Raw genomic sequence first — 17,770 nt, forward strand, 5'->3', positions numbered from 1 at the left:
ATCCTACGTATCCTACACATCCTACCTATCCTACATATCCTACCTATCCTACACATCCTACGTATCCTACCTATCCTACCTATCCTACACATCCTACCTATCCTACACATCCTACATATCCTACCTATCCTACACATCCTACATATCCTACGTATCCTACATATCCTGCATATCCCACATATCCTACATATCCTACATATCCTACCTATCCTACATATCCTACGTATCCTACTCATCCTACATATCCTACCTATCCTACATATCCTACCTATCCTACATATCCTACCTATCCTACACATCCTACATATCCTACCTATCCTACCTACCCTACCTATCCTACATATCCTACCTATCCTACATATCCTACATATCCTACCTATCCTACATATCCTACATATCCTACGTATCCCACATATCCTACACATCCTACATATCCTACCTATCCTACATATCCTACGTATCCTACACATCCCACATATCCTAAACATCCTACCTATCCAACATATCCTACGTATCCTACACATCCTACCTATCCCACATATCCTACATATCCTACACATCCTACATATCCTGCATATCCCACATATCCTACATATCCTACACATCCTACATATCCCACATATCCTACATATCCTACCTATCCTACATACCCTACATATCCCACATATCCTACACATCCTACCTATCCTACATATCCTACACATCCTACCTATCCTACATACCCTACATATCCTACATATCCTACATATCCTACATATCCTACACATCCTACCTATCCTACATATCCTACACATCCTACATATCCTACCTATCCTACATATCCTGCATATCCCACATATCCTATATATCCTACATATCCTGCATATCCCACATATCCTACCTATCCTACATATCCTATATATCCTACCTATCCTGCATATCCTACCTATCCTACCTATCCTACCCATCCTACATATCCTACCTATCCTACATATCCTACATATCCTGCATATCCCACATATCCTACGTATCCTACACATCCTACCTATCCTACATATCCTACGTATCCTACATATCCTACCTATCCTACATATCCTACGTATCCTATATATCCTACATATCCTACATATCATGTGTGTCAAAGGTCAGTGTTTTGTATCTTAAATTTTGGCATGTTTAATAGAGGGGGGTTACATTTTTTTAATGTTTTAAGGGGGGGGGTAAAAAATAGTGAAATATCATGGGGGATCAAGAAAATTTATATGTTTAATATTAAAATGACTAGCCCCCTCTCCCAGGTAAATAATGATAAGTCCCTAATAGGGTCGACGAATTTTGATTGCCACTGGAAAAAGTGATTAGTGGCCATGGGTAGAGTCGGCCAATTTAGTCTCCTGAAGCGAAGCAGAGGCTGCTTCTCCTGTTGATTACCACAGTAAGGTTTTAAACGTGTGACGAACGTTGCATTTTTTAACACGGTGCACCACTAAGGTCTGCTGGCAGGTTTTCCATACTATGACCTGACAAACCCAAGCATGCCAGGTGTACCCCATTTATTCAACCGCCCCCCCCCCCTCAGTATAAAAATGGTCGGCGCCTTACGAAAATGAAGTTATCAGTAGTATCCATGATGATCTAGATTTGAAGCTTCCAGAATCAGAGGAATCAGAATGAGGAAACCATAGCAACATACCTAGCTATAAGTCTGAAATAGCATTTTCTACTTATTGTTTTCTAAATCACATTGAAAATTCCCAACCTTTTCAACCATTAAAATCACAGGTGCTTGTTTCTGTCTATGTGGGGGAAATACTATCAAACAGGTAGACTTGGGCCTTGATAGTTGATCCCTGTTTGATAGTATTTCTCCCATATAGACAGAAACAAGCGCCTATGATTAAATGTTCCTTATGTTCTGTTATTTAAGAAAAACTCATCCATATTCTTCTAGCACAAAACAGGTTAAGATTGAAAGGGGACATTTGAGCCTCAAACTCTGAGGTGAAAATGTAATTTGGGGGAGATAAAACAAATGTACAATATACCTTGTGTATAGCGTATGAAGACCAAATTTCGTTAAAGTGACCGCGTAGTCCATCAGACTAGATAGTCACACCAAATATTCTCGTGGGTATACTTTTTGTATTGCTTTTCTTTTTAATTTTAAAATCAAGGGGTTACCCAATCGGTCTTTTTTGTTTGAGACGAGCGACTGTCTTGCATGGAGTATGGACTGTTAAAATTTTTACTGCCGTACGCGTTCGTTATGTTCTTTTTTCTGGGTCTACGTTTTAGTTCTTTCATTTTGAATATAATTCGTTCTTTGTCAGTTTCTTCGTTATGTAGTGAGGGCAATTTTAAGTCCCTCTGATACAAATAATTACGACCAAATGTATCGACAGTATTATAATGAAATTGAACACATTATTTAAAGCTATATACAAATGTAGCTTATCAACTGAGAAATGTAGTTAGTTGATAGGGACGTGTTTCCAAGGGAAGACTTTATTTAAATATAGAGAGTTTCGACCTGAGATCTTTAAATTGAACTTTGACTTGAAAATTTAGAAACTGGGAAAGGCCAAGTAGTAGTTTGTAGTTCAGTTATGCAGTATGTTGGGTGTTTTGTGTTAATAGTAATTCATACCTAGGTGTTCCATATAAACCAACATCGAACCTGAATATTTCGCAAACTGGCGCACTGTATGCTACGACGTATCGCAAACTTTGTTGTGTGTTTATTAAATGTCCATCGTAATCAGAATGGTGAATGTAAAAAATATTCGTAGAGTTCAACATTGACTAACGTTCGAAAATTAGCTTAAATGTGATCAAAACTGTCAATACAAGACAAAAAAAATAACCAAAAAAAAAAATAACAAAAAAAAAATAATAAATAAATAAAAAAGAAATAAAAGTGTGCCAATATGGGCTTTAGCCGTCCATTGCGTCTTTTACCCATCCAATACGGGATTCAGTCGTCCAATACGGTTTTTACCCGTCCAATAGGTCATATTGACCTGGTAAAGATCAATATTAGCCTAGCCAAATATGACGTACTGGACTAGTTAATCAATAAAGGTACAACTGCGTAATGTTTTCTATATTAGCTGAGTTAATGTTTCTCTGCTAGTCGTAATGGACTTCGTCTGCGCCTCAGTCCAATATGGCTAGCCTCGGACCAATAACTAAGCCAATATGGAAAACCTCACATGCTCAGTAATATTGTAATATCAATCATTTACAACAAGCTTGTGTTTAGATAAATACGTTTGAATTCGATCCCCGTACTTTCCTTTTATCGCTGCTTTTATCCCATATTTTTGCAATTTGACGATTAATTGAGGCGTAAAAATTCAAACGATCGATATAAATTGATTCAGTACATGAGTGCTCTGATTAAGTATAGGTAGCAAAAGTTAGTCAAGAAATCCACACAAGTAATGCGTTGAAGAACCACAATAGGAAATAATCGGAAGGCCTGTATTCTTATATGTTCTCTTTTGGAGATAAAATTTAAATTCGTGTATTTTTGTATACCCTTCTTAATACATGTAGTTTAACATACTGGATTAATATAAAACAAAAGTATCAGGATATTGATATCCATTTAGTTGCTCATTATAACATCATGAATTGTGCGACTATAAACCGTAAAATGTTATTAAAGACAATTGTTACATACTTCTTCATACATAATTAAACATATTGAATAGCAGTTTATGATTCATTCATTATATGTACATGAGGTTCCTCTCCTCCCCTTTTCTTTTTTCTAATTTTTTTCTTCCTAAACTTTTTTTTAATGAAAAACAGAATACAACATTAGTTTTTTTTTACCAATTTTGAACTTCATTTATATTTTTCTAGCCACAGCAAAAATATTTTTTTAATATTTTTCTTCAAAGTGAAATTAATATATATTTTTTTTCAAAAATACCCCACCCCCCACCCCCCGTCAATATAAAAATGGTCGGTGCCTAAGTTACACTCTGCTGACTTTTTGGCAATATCTAATCTGGGAAACAACCTATGATTCAATTCGTAAAAACTTCGAGGCTAGGGAACGTTTTCTTAGACTGGTTTGGTTCTCACTCGCATTTAACAGTATACCAATATAGACTCGCCGTGGTGTTATGTTTTAAGCAAATGAATCCACTTAATTCAGCAAATTTTGATATTTGTGGTCATATCCGTGTTGGTTTCGTTTTGCATTTTACAAGTACTTGGTGTGATCGTTTATTTTGTGGACAGATGGTACAACATTAAATGAAAGGTAAACGCGTATATTTCATCGTAACAGAACCTATTACTCTTCATATAAACTGTTTCTAGCTCCAAACAGCGGTAGACGCATTCGTAGCCTCACTTACTAAGTATATAATTATGGTAGTACAATACAGTTAGGTCATTTCTGAAAATTTGGTCTCATTTTGTTGAAATAAAGCTGTTTTGAGGCAGTCCGCACATAAATTTCTAGTGTTTTGTAAAAAAAAGTGCATATTTTTTAAATCCTTGGTGTGTAGAGGTTCAAGTCATTTATAAGTAATTTAGTGATTATGGTTATAAAATCCAGTAGCCATGGTAACATACAGAAACAAATATTACTGAATTTTAGTACAAATCAAGGGTGCCTTTCCAAAACTGACAGCCAAATACTATGTTTTATAAAATAGCAGGCACTTAGACACGATCACAGGATGAAAGCATGCATGGAGAAGGTAGACAAAGGGTAAAAATGAAAAGACCCTTTTCGATTCTTTCTCTCACAATTTTAGTCCCAAAAGTTTGTGCGAAATAAGGTATTTTGAAAATCAGCCGTCTGATGCTGAGGAGAGAACCTAATGCGGCAGGGGACTGAAATATTCCGGATACCATTCTTCATTTAAATTACACCTGTTTACCATTACATATATAACATCTGTCTGTATATAAATGCTTATAAACTACATTTAAACAATATATCCACCAAATTTCAACTTTTAATTTTAAGTTTTACAAAATTTGACGGGAATAACTTGGTGTGCGAAACAGTGCGCCTACTGTCATGACTGGGTACGGTCTAAAATGTCTAAACCCGTACCGACATTTCCCCGTACCAAAAAAATGCCCCGTGCAGGTCCGGGTGTTAAAAGAATAGGCATGCAGCAGCGCTAAGCTTGTCGTAGAAGGCGACTAAATAGTGCTCAGAACCCTAGCCGGGGGCTAGGGCGCTCTGCCCACAGAGCAACTGGGATGTGTGCCCCAGGTGGTGGAAAGGAGTACCCCTGGCGTGTTACATGCTGGGGTTGTCAGGCTATAATACGGAAAACCTGACCGCAAACCATAGTGGTGCACCGTGTTGGGAAAGATGCCACATTCCTCGCACGTTAAAGAACCCTACAGTGGTATTCTCCTGGAGTAGGAACCATAGGGCTCTGCCACAGGAGGCTAAATTGCCCGACCCTACCCACCTCTCCCTATTTCCAGTGGCAATCAAAATTTTTCGACCCCATTGTCCTTGTGTCCCATCCCTTTTTCATTCCATCATTTCATGTTCATTTTATCATCAATTTCCTGTTCATCGTCTGAATATAGCTGAAATATTGCTGCTCGGACGTTAAACCCCAACAAACAAACAAACTGTACCAAAATACTATTTTGACAATTTCTTCATTATTACTTGTTATTTCCAGCTGAAAGTTTGTACACATTTGCAAAATGACATAGTGGTAAGGCTAGAAATAATGATTTGTAAGATGTTTGTCGAAAAAAATGATTTTATTCGAATTTCTGTATTCAAAAGGTCTAAAATGTGTAACCCGAAATTCCCGTACCCAGAAATCTAAATCCGGTTTTTTTTGTTATCTTTGCTAATTCAATGCGTATTTGACATTAGAACATTATAACATTATCAAAACTTTCATTGACGATAAATTAAAATCGCATCAGACTCTGTTTATGAGACTTTGTGTTTCATTCTGGATATGATCATATCCATGCTTTACTGGTACGGGGATTGACGATAGGTACGGTGCGAAAATCAAACTCAATCACGTCTTTTTTAAAACAATATCAAATCTGTCAAAACTTTATCAAAGTCTTATGGTGAAGTTTTAACCTCTTAACGATTGTAGAAAAACGTAAAAATCGGACAGAATAGTTAGAAATAGTCAATAAATAATTGGATACGGTAACTTCCGGTTACATTTTAGACCTTTTGACTTCAGAAAACCGATCGAACAAGAAATATCAGAAAAAAATATACATCATTTTCTTGATGAGAAATAAATTGAAACGGACTTTTTCACATCTCATGCAATGTGCAGTTCTTAACATACCGTAAGAATGAATATTTTAGCAAAACATTATTTGGGTACGGGGGAACGTTGGTACAGGTACGGGTAAGGGTTACACATTTTAGACCATACCTCAAGACTGTAGTATGTCCCATATCAAAAGATATAGGATAAACACTATTAGATTGGGATTATAATTCTTTGGATCGATACTATATTTCTACACTAGTCTATATGACTGTCCGAACTATTGAATTGTTTCTAATTTGTAGGTTTGCGATGTAAATCATATAAATACATGTAGTTGATTTACCGGTTATTTCCATTTTCTGGTCATTAGTTAAACCGTAAATGAATGGAAAAAAAAGAGAAACGAAATGAAATCGTAACGGAACAAAATAAAACGGAATAAGTCGAAAAAGACATAATATGAAAATCGAAAATGCAACAAAATTCCGATTAAGTTGCAAATGGCATGTTAACCAGTTTTTAGTGGAGTCTAGTGATGTGAACTTTATTTAGAGTTGATGTTTTCTAAACAATAAGTGTATGTCTGGGTTTCTGCCTGGATCATTTTGACATCTGTCTTCATTACAAATATTTTCTCGTTATTTAACAAATACTTAGGATTTTTATTGTTCGATTTCAAGTAGGTTAAACGTCTTTTATGTAAATAAAAGACATGAAGTATTTTAAAACACATGTTTAGCTAATTAACATTTGCGGTGGTTTTCAACCTGTCAAATGCTATAGGTTAGGATGGCACCAAGTCAGAGTATAGCTTGCCAGACAACCTCTAGCATTGCTGGAGTAGGTAACTCATTTATTCTTGAGTCGTTGTTTGTGTTGTACAATGTTATATAGATACTTTTTTGTTTTTGTCGATGATGGTTATTAATATCTTGTTTCTTGTTATTACCATGGTCTCTTTACATTACCCACATTTAATCAAATCTCAAATCAAACTCTCCAAGCCTGATGTTTCAGTTATAGTTTATAGGATGAAGGAAATGAATACACCCATTTGCTTTCATCAGATCATAGAACCATCAATGGCTTAATTTCTCAAGAATAATTTAGGGTTCACTTGGGCAATTACTTCTAAGTACGCCTCCCCTAAGTTGATATTTTTAATACAACCGCAAAAAATTATTGTGGTATTATATTCTGATGTTGTTGTCCCTGTTGGTGTTGTCGGCATTGTTATTTTTTTCATTTCCATGTGACAACTTTAGTTGTAGTGTACCAAATGTCATGCAATTTTTTATTTGCTGCAGCAGATTTTTGTATATATCTCCATAACCGTTAGGTTTAGCCAAATTCTGATATGGATAAAAGTATTCAGCATGATGAGATCTATCGTAGGTCAAATTTTGGTGAGTTTCTGTTGATCCATGTTGGAGTTTTTACCTTTTTTGGACGTTTTTTGCTGTTTTTGATGTTATTACTTTAAAAAATCTTCTCCTCAGAAATTACTGTACAGAATTCAATGAAAGTTGGTATTTTTGTTTTTAGGGTATCCTTAACAAAATGATCTTCTGGATTTTTGATCGGTAAAAAAACATGGCCGCCTTTACTAAAAATAGAACAGAGGGGTCGTACAGTAGTTTTTTGCATATATCTCCAAAACCGTTAGGTTTGGCCAATATCTTTCAATTGCTGAAATATCCTAATTATAGGGCCTACAAAAGCCTCCAGGAATCAAAGTTGTCAGACGACTGCGTGTAAGGGTTATTTCCCTTGAAAGTTGAAAAATGACTTTTTTTACAGTTTTCAGCCATAAAAGAGTTATTGCCCTTGAAAGGCAAAAAAAAATACTTTTTTGCAGTTTTCAGTCAATATCTTGAAAATTATAATAGATAGAATGAAACTTTCCACTGATGAAATGATCCTCATGATATGTCTACATGGAGTCCCATATTGTCGGACAATTTCTTGTAGAGTTATTGCCCTTGAAAAGCAAAAATTTAACCAGGTGAGCGATTCAGGCTCCTGGGAGCCTCTTGTTTTGATTATATTCCTCATAAAAATCCCTGCCGACATTTTTCAATCAGATTTCAGATATCTCTAACGGTTTTTGAGTTAGATGGGGCCAAAGGGAGCCACACCCAAAAAATCGTCTCTTTTGTTTTTGGTTCAATTTTTTAAATTAATTTTTATTATATTTCTCATGAAAATCCCTGCTTGCACTTTTTTTTCTATCAAAATTCAAATATCTCTTACCTTTTTTGAGTTATAAAATGCCATAGGGGGCCAGATCCCAAAATTGTACTTTTTTAGTTTTTTTAATTTTTAGTGTGATTTTAAATTCTTTTTTTGGATTCCTTATGAAAATCCCTATCTAAATTCAAGATGTATGCTTAGCAAATTTTCTCTATCATTTACTACTTTTGAGATAATGAGGTACAAAGTGATGCATAAATGCACACTGAAGCAGACCTGTGTTGAATTTAACTTCAAAATATTGTGTAATATTGTATTCAAATGAGTCGTTGTGTCCATAATGAACTATAAGTCCCTATGTTTAGTGTGTCAAAAACTAATATCGTGTCCACACTTGCCACAAGTGAACACAGTTCAACTAGCTTCAGACAAAGCATGTCACGCACGGCGTAGCTTTTTATCTCCGGATCCTTGCCTGAAGTTTCTTTATATAGCACGCACACTGTATTTATGCAAAAACTTAATTTTTTTCTCAACTTGTGCACGGGAGTGTTAAGTAGAAATGTCAAAACTTTACATACATGTATTTTCATTAACGCTTCTTTTATACTCGTGTTAATGCATGAAATTTAGTTGATATTTTATTTTTGTAATGGGAGAGAATGATTTACAAATATACGAAGTACTCGAGTGCAGGAGGTCATGGGCTCGATCCCTGGCCGAGTTACACCAAAGACTTTAAATTCTTCGTCAAGCACGCAGTATTCAGTTGGACAGAGCAGACTGGTTGGCTTGGAGTTAGGTGGTTGGCATGCCTAACTGAGGGCTGTTCCTTCTATTTTGCTATCACAATAACCCACTCTGCGCACCAGACTAGTACAAATCAGGGTCTGATTAGTCAATCATTCAATATGGAATATCGCCATTTAAGAAAATTAAGGGAACCGTATTAAATGTTTCGGTCATGTTAATATGGGCTTGCACCTGGATATTTGTATAGATGTGTATAGTGTTTATAAAATTTGGCATACAAACACACCCTTTCTATAATTCACACGCAGTCTCAAATTCCATATTAAGTAAAGGCTTGTGCGATAGGGTTTTAGAAAACCCAGTATGTACTGGACTCCACTAAAACTGGTTACATGCCAGTTGCATAATGATTGGACTTTTGTTGCATTAAATGTGGATCGTTATGGTGTATCCATCAGCACCATGAAAACTGATTTATTCAACGAGTCATAGTTTTTCTTCCCTCGTTTGTCTACCCCGGACTTGACTTTTTATGAACAACTCGGCGGGTGTTTCTAGAAAAGCAGAGGACGCTTACCCTACCGGTGCACCTGGTCCATGCTCCCAGTTTTTAGTGGAGTCCGAGTTGCTCATTTGCTTTTGTTACTTTGTATGTGTGATTTTGGTTGCTTTGTGTTCTTTGTTGTGTATGTCTGTTTTCCATGTCTGGTCTTTGTCCCTGGATTACATTTTTTTGATTACCGCTATAACCTTGGTTCCCTTGATTACTCTTTCACTTTATTTTGTTCTGTTTCGATTTGTTTTGTTATTTTTAATTCAGATTGGATAACAAATTTTGTCCATCATCTCATAGACCAAATTTTGTGAGATGTCATCACCATTTTCTACTGATTTACTCCTTAAATTTTGATACTAAAATTAAATTATAAGGACTGTTCATTCTATTTGAAATAACTCAATGTCCTTAATGCACACTTGAAAATAACCTACTATGCAGGTTATTTAGTGTGCACCACGTAATTGAGGTTACTTCCTCATAGACCAAAGATATATATATATTTATATATAACAGTTATTCCTTAATTATCTAGTTTAATAATTGATTTTTCGCATTTACAGTGACTTTCCTACAACCAAGACACTCTTTTGTTACCAATCTGCTGAACAGTACAAAGGATTGACAAAGCTATTGGGACATTTAAACTGACCAGTTGCTATTGAAAGAGTGGATGAATACCTATGAATCTTTTCATGATGATGATTGGGGGTTTTTACGGTCTTGACTATCCTTCCGGATCTCGCACGACCGCCCCTTACGGTGATTCTGTTAGTAATGCCAGTTAGTAGTAGAAGGTATTGGAGCCCATCCTTCGGGATACCTGACCGAAGAACTCAGGGTTTGTCCTACTAGCGGCTGGGCTGTTGTGTTGACGCTCTGGCCTACTCCCAGTCCCCACGTGGGTCCGAGAGCGTTTCCCCACTCTAACTATTTGGGAGTACGTCAACGTGTAGAGTGGAATCTTTTCATAGCTAGCTCCTGGTTATTTAAATCTGAAGCAGCTTCCTGGGCTATTCTATTTTTCATTGGTGAGGGGTGTTCAAATTTAATAAATTATATTTTGTTATGTATTTTGTTGACAGGGTTGCAAACCATGACTTAGAATAGTATATTAAAGTCCTTATTTTATCTTAACTACATTGGACAGAAGTCTTATACATTATTATAAAAATGAGACCTCAATTAATATTTATTCCCTCCTTCCTAAAACTGGAATAAGCCTACCAACGTGCCCTTTTAATGGAAAGAATGTGATTCAATCAAATCAAATAAGCTTTATTTAAAGTCGGCAAGTTATGTAACAAAAACAACATAAGCTCTTAAAGAGCTTTTATAACCGACATAAAGTGAATGATAAAACAGTGAGTGCATGCATACATGTAATACAGTACATAAAACGAGACATAAATAAAATATGACAAAGACAAGACATGTACAAGTACTTATAAGCAAATTTAATGCAAAGCAAGCAATAAGCTGTTCAATAAAACTAGTAGCATAAATTTAAGCAAGATAAGCAAGCAAAACGTCAATAAAAATAAACAGAACCACACAGAGAACAATTTGGTTTAGGTGCACTGCTTCAGTCATGGTAATACAAATCATGTTATACAGGCAACACGGGAGCAGTTTTTATCCCGCTCAGCTCGAAATCATAGATTTAAATTGATTAAAACTTGAGCACTGTCTGAATTCATCAGGAAGAGAGTTCCAGAGGACTGGAGCAGCGTACCTAAATGATTGTTTCCCTTGTTGTTTTTACATGAGGGATCTGTAATAAGTTACTGTATCTGAAATTATAAGTATGATTTTGTTGACAGATTAAATCGGATAATACAGGTGGTGCTTGATCATGTAAAATTTAAAAAGTTTCTAGTGCCATGGCTCTAACACGTCTTATATGTAGTGGCATTTTTGCCTTTATTAAAAGATCCTCATAAGAAGAGTTATAATCATAATACACATACCGTAATGCTTTTCTTGTATTTTTCCTATTTTCTTTGTTTTGGCCATTGAACAAAAGTGCCAAAAAAGAGGACAAAAATTTAAATTTGACAATATAAATTTATGAAAAATAGTAAGTCTACTTAGTTTACAAAGATTTCTACCAACTCTTTTTAAAATATTCAGCAGTGAACAGCTTTTGTACAAATAGTTTTAATATGACTATCAAAATTTATCATAAAATCTATATCAACACCTAGCAGTTTGACTGTCTCTTCACATGTCACATTAATATCACCAATTCTAAAAGAAGGAGACCTTTCAGCAGACTTTTTACCTACAGCAATCGCCTGAAATTTTTTAGGATTAGCCTGCATGCAGTTAACATGAAACCAATCAATTAAAATTTTACTTTCTGTTTCTAAAACATTTATAAGATCATCATAACTAGAAGAACAGTATGACAAAGTACTGTCATCTGCATAATTATAAAGATTACCCTTTTCAATGAAATAAAAAATGTCATTGATAAATACATTAAATAGTAAAGTCCAAGTATTGATCCCTGGGGTACACCTTTGTCAATATCTGCCCATTGGCTTACAATACTACCTATCTTTATTTGTTGTTTTCTACTTGATAGATAAGATGAAAGTAGATTACAGGCTTCTTCAGACACGCCATAGGAAGACAGTTTACATATCAAAATATTGTGGGGAATGCAGTCAAATACTTTAGATAAATCCATAAGAATAGCAGCCAAAAAGTGATTTCGTTCCAAAGCAAGTTTCCAATCTTCCAATAGTTTCAGCAGAGTTGTTTGACAGCCATGTTCTTTCCTGAATGCACACAAAAAATTATCTGATATATTTTCAAAGAAATTTGAGAGTTGCTCTGCCAGCACTTTTTCGAAAATTTTAGAAGGAATAGAGAGAATACTGACAGGTCTGTAGTTGTTTTTCAGGAAATGATCGCTCTTTTTGTACATAAGTGTAACCTGTGCTTCCTTTAGCCTGTCTGGAAAAGAAGTAGTCTCTATAGAAAAATTGATTATATCAATAATTGGTTTTACAGTTGATGAGCTGCGACATTTTATCAATTTCACAGAAATTTTATCAACACCTGTAGCCTTTTTTGTATCAAATTTGCTTATAATTTTGGCTAGTTTTTCCTCACTGGTGGGTTGAAAAGTAAAACAATTTTTCTCAAACATTTTATCTTCAATTTTCTCCAAACTAGGGTGATTCATACATTACCTATAGTTAAGGAACAAGTGTTATACAAAATGCAAACAGATTGAGGGTTCACCTGAATTATAATTTTTGAAACAATGCTATGAGTTTATTTTATTCAGGTTTGAGAATGAGTAGGCGTAAAAGTGAATGAAGTGCTTTATTAATTGTGAAGCATTTCCATTTCGAATTATAATTAACCACACTGTTTTTCATAGTTTGGGATTAAGTATCATGTTAATAATCATTTTCATTTGTGTTATAGTTTGGGATTTAGTGTATTGAGTTTGATTGAAATTATTATATAGAATTATAAGTGCAATGATTTTCAATGAAATTTAAGATTTGGAATAAGTGTTATTCACATTGAAACTTCTTTGGATTAATTGCAGTTCATTGAATTTATAGATTTGGATTTAAACCCTTTTTTCTTTGAAAATTTTGTGGACTATTAAAGTGCAATGATTTTCATTCAAATGTAATAGATCTGAATTTAGTGCATTTTTAAAGTGCAATGATTTTCATTACCATAAAATGTAGTTTGGGATCTAGTGCAATGTTTATTTTTAAATTAAAGATTTGGATTATTTGCTTTTTTCATTGGAAATACAGCTTGGGAGTATGTGCAATGATATACATGTAATGGGAATTGTATGGAGAATATTTCTTGGTTTTATTTTTATTGTAATTGTTGTTCTGGATTAAGTGCTATGATTTACAGCTCTGATTTGAGTGTTTTATGTGCAAAATGATTTTATTGGAATTATACTTACAGCTGAAGTGCATTAAATTTCATCAGAAATATATATACATTTTGTACATGTATATTTTAAATAATAAGAAAAAAAATATGCATGAAATTTATAAGAATCCAAACTATTGTTAAAGTAGATACTTTGAAGGAGTATATTTCAGTGCATATTTTAAAAAACCAGTATTCAATGGATTCAGTTTTGAGATGGGACAATTCAAATAAAAAGTAGCATAACATTGTAACTTCAAGTTATTGTACATTCCATGAAAGTGTTACTATTTTACTTTAATTTGCCATTTCATATTTGCTGTCCACTTGGGAACCTGTTGGGTTTAAAGCTTTTTTTCCTGGAAAAAATATAAACAATATTCACAACAGTGAATAGTTTTCCACATTAGTACTTTTCTTGTGTTAGCAAGTACAAAAAATACATTGAATATGTTTCTATCAATTGCTTAATGCAATAAAAAAACAACAAAAAATACCCCACTAAATTCCCTCAAAACACATTGTGAGTAATATTCACAAGCTGAGAAAATTCCATATGATGTGAAACATAGCGAGTATTGGCTGCCTTACATCTGACCAGGTAAATTTTCATGGGTGACTACCTATTCATCAACGCTTACAATAGCAATTAGTCAGTTAAAATGTCCCTATAACTTAGTTAATCCTTTATATTGTTCAGCAGATTGGTAACAAAAGAGTGTCGTGGTTGTAGGAAAGTCACTGTAAAAAAAGTAGATAAACTTATAAGTGTTGATCAAGAAGAAATATACATTGTATATAGTTATGTATCATACATTACCCATAGGAATAAGAATAACATGTATTTGTACATGGCTTATGCATGACTGTAAAACATTACTAGAAAGTAACTTATGTAGGTACGAGACCACAATTAATTTCCCATTGGTTTTCATTGTATATTAATATACTTCGAACTTTGGTAGTACATGTAGCTTCCTAAAAATAAAACAGAGGGGTCAGACAGTAGTTTTTATCATATATCTCCAAAACCGTGAGGTATAGCTAAATTCTGACAGGGATAAAAGTGTTAAGCATGATGAGATCTATCTGCGGTTAACTTTTGGTTTTAATCCGTTAAAACATATTGGAGTTATTGCCCTTTTCCAACGTTTTTTGCTATTTTTAATGTTATTTCTTTCTAAAATCTTCTCCTCTGACACTACTTGACCAATTTTTGATCCGTCGAAAAACATAGCCGCTGTTACTGAAAATAGAACATAGGGGTCAGACAGTAGTTTTTATCATATATCCCCAAAACCGTTAGATTTAGCTAAATTCTTTCAATAGCTGAAATGATCCTTATTATTAAGACTACAATAGTTTTCAGACGAATTCTTGTAAGAGTTATTGTCCTTGAAAGGGGATGAATAAGGGTTTTTTTCTCTTTTTTTTTACAGTTTTTTGTCAATGTCTTTAAAAAAACTATAATAGATAGATTTTTGCTTTCAATTGCTGAAATGATCCTAATGATGAGTCCTACCAAAGTTTTCTTGAGTCAAAATTGTTGGACAACTTCTTGTTAAATTTATTGTCCTTGAAAGACAAAATTCACCCAGGTGAGCAATTCAGGTTCCTGTGAGCCTCTTGTTTCATATTTTTAGCTCATCTGGCCAAAGGACCTTGAACTATTGAAATCACTTGGCGTCCGTCGTAGCCGTCCATCGTCATTTGTCGTCGTTAACAATTATTCAAAACTCTTCTCCTCTGAAACTACCTGACTAATTAGAACCAAACTTTGTTTGAATGTTCCCTGGGGTATCCTGCATAGAACTGATGTGGGGATTTTTGATAAAATTAAACTAAATTCTGTCAAGGATAAAAGTGTCCAGGTCTATCTGTGGTCAAATTTTGGTTTTAATCTGTGTAGCCATATTGGAGCTATTGCCCTTTTTCAACGTTTTTTGCTATTTTTACTGTTTCAAAAATCTTCTATTATGATATTATTTCATCAATTGGAATCAAACTTGGTATGAATGTTTCTTGGTGTATACTGCATAGAACTGATTTGGGGATTTTTGATCTGTCGAAAAACCTTGCCGCTGTTACTAAAAATAGAATATAGGGGTCAGACAGTAGTTTTTCGTATATATCCCCCAAACCGTTAGGTTTAACCAAATTCTTTCAGTAGCTGAAATGATCCTTATTATTAGGACTACAAGTCGTCTGGGATAAAAGTTGTCAGACGACTCCATGTAAGAGTTATTGCCCTTCAAAGGGAATTTTTTTCTTTTTTTACAGTTTTCAGCCAATATGTTGAAAACTATGATAGATTAAAAGAAACTTTCAATTGTTGAAATGATCCTTATGATAAGTCCTACCAGATTTTTGGAGTCAAAATTGTTGGACAACTTCTTGTTAAATTTACTGCCTTAGAAATGCAAAATTGAACCAGGTGAGCGATTCGGGCTCCTAGGAGCCTCTTGTTACTGGAAACTTATTTGCTAAAGTTTAGCCTCTAATTGGTAGAAAATAGTTAGATGGGATTTATTTTAATAATCTTTGCTGACTACAAGTTGTGATTTGGTTCTGTAGAAGAAGATTAAAATAGACCTTTTTTGCGGTAAGTTGATGAGCATGCTCAGTATACACGTCTGCGAGGTAGGGCTTGGGTAGAACAAAAGAATTTTCCTCGCGGAAGTGGACACTGAGCATGCTCTGTGCAACCTCATCGACTATTCTACAGTTAGCACAAAAGAGTTTATTTAGGACTTTTGACTCGGTTCATTGTCAAATTTACCCCATCTCCGGGTCATATGTATATATTTCAGAAAATTATGTTAAAATTATCTATAATTTATATGTAAAAACCTGTTTGTGGGTATCTTTAGGTCAGAGAAGTTTTATTTAGTTTGCGCCTGATGATTTTTGTTATCTGCTCAAATGTGTATATTGAAATGCACTTGAAAATTAATTGTGGCCTCGTGCCGTTATTTAATCAGGATCTATGTAATACTACTAACCAGGGACTATAACGTAATACTAATAACCAGGGACTGTATAATATTAGTTATCAGGGGCTGTATAAAACCTGGTACAATGTACTAGCAATCAGGGACTTTAATCCAGTGATTTGGATTAAAATTGTGAGAATGGGCCATTTTTAATGATCTTAAGAATGTCAATGGGCCATTCATACCATTGCAAAAAAGTTCTGATTTTAATGGAACATTTTCAGCTGGAATGTGATAAATGGCATATGTCCCATCTTATCCCATTGATTCTATACTTAATAATAAGATACATGTATACTATAATGTTCCTTGCATCCCATGTAATATCGACCTCATTGTATATACCAGTAAGATTGTCGAGTTTTCCACAGCCCATGCTTCGTTTCAATATTACTCACGGTCCCTACATATTGCGAAAGTAGTACTAGAACTCCATAGAATTTGACTTTCTGCATTTTCAGATGGGTTCCCTTTGAAAATTTTTGGTTGGTCTAACCTCAGTGGTGCAAATAAGTGGACCTTTTAAAGAATTAATTGATATAATAATCATATTGGGTTTGTATAATTTTGGAAAGCACTCTATTTTGACCAATGATTACAACTTAAATGTGCAATACTTAGAATTTACTAATACAGGCAATTAAAAACTTTTGCCCACCTAGTATAAGTGTGACTTAAAGATCAATAGTAAGGAAAATAAGGGGCCAATTTCACCTATAAATATTTCTCAATCTTTGAAAAGACAAAAAATCAAAAATTACATATAAATAAAAAAACATAAACATACTAACATTTCAAAAGCAATGAATACAAGGCTATTTCATGTGTGGTGGTAGTTTTTATTTTTCCAGTGTGTACTTTTTAGTTCTCTTTTGCTGTGTAATTTGTTAATTTACCCTTGTTTATACCTTTCGCTACTTTTAAGAGTTTTCGATGATCAAGAAAAACTTACACACGTTGGCCTTCTTGGCATACAGGAAGTTGATATCAGATAGCCCCGAAAGTCATTTACCAGGTGTGCATCATCTATGTAAAGCTATACACCAAATTTGAAATCAATCCATTTATTTGGAGCCAAAATATTTGTGATGAAATTTTAATAGACGGACAGATAAGGTGATTCCAAT

This window comes from Perna viridis, chromosome 9 (assembly GCF_037379345.1).
Source record: "Perna viridis isolate PV_CMFRI_1.1 ecotype Kerala chromosome 9, ASM3737934v1, whole genome shotgun sequence".
Classification (NCBI taxonomy): domain Eukaryota; kingdom Metazoa; phylum Mollusca; class Bivalvia; order Mytilida; family Mytilidae; genus Perna; species Perna viridis.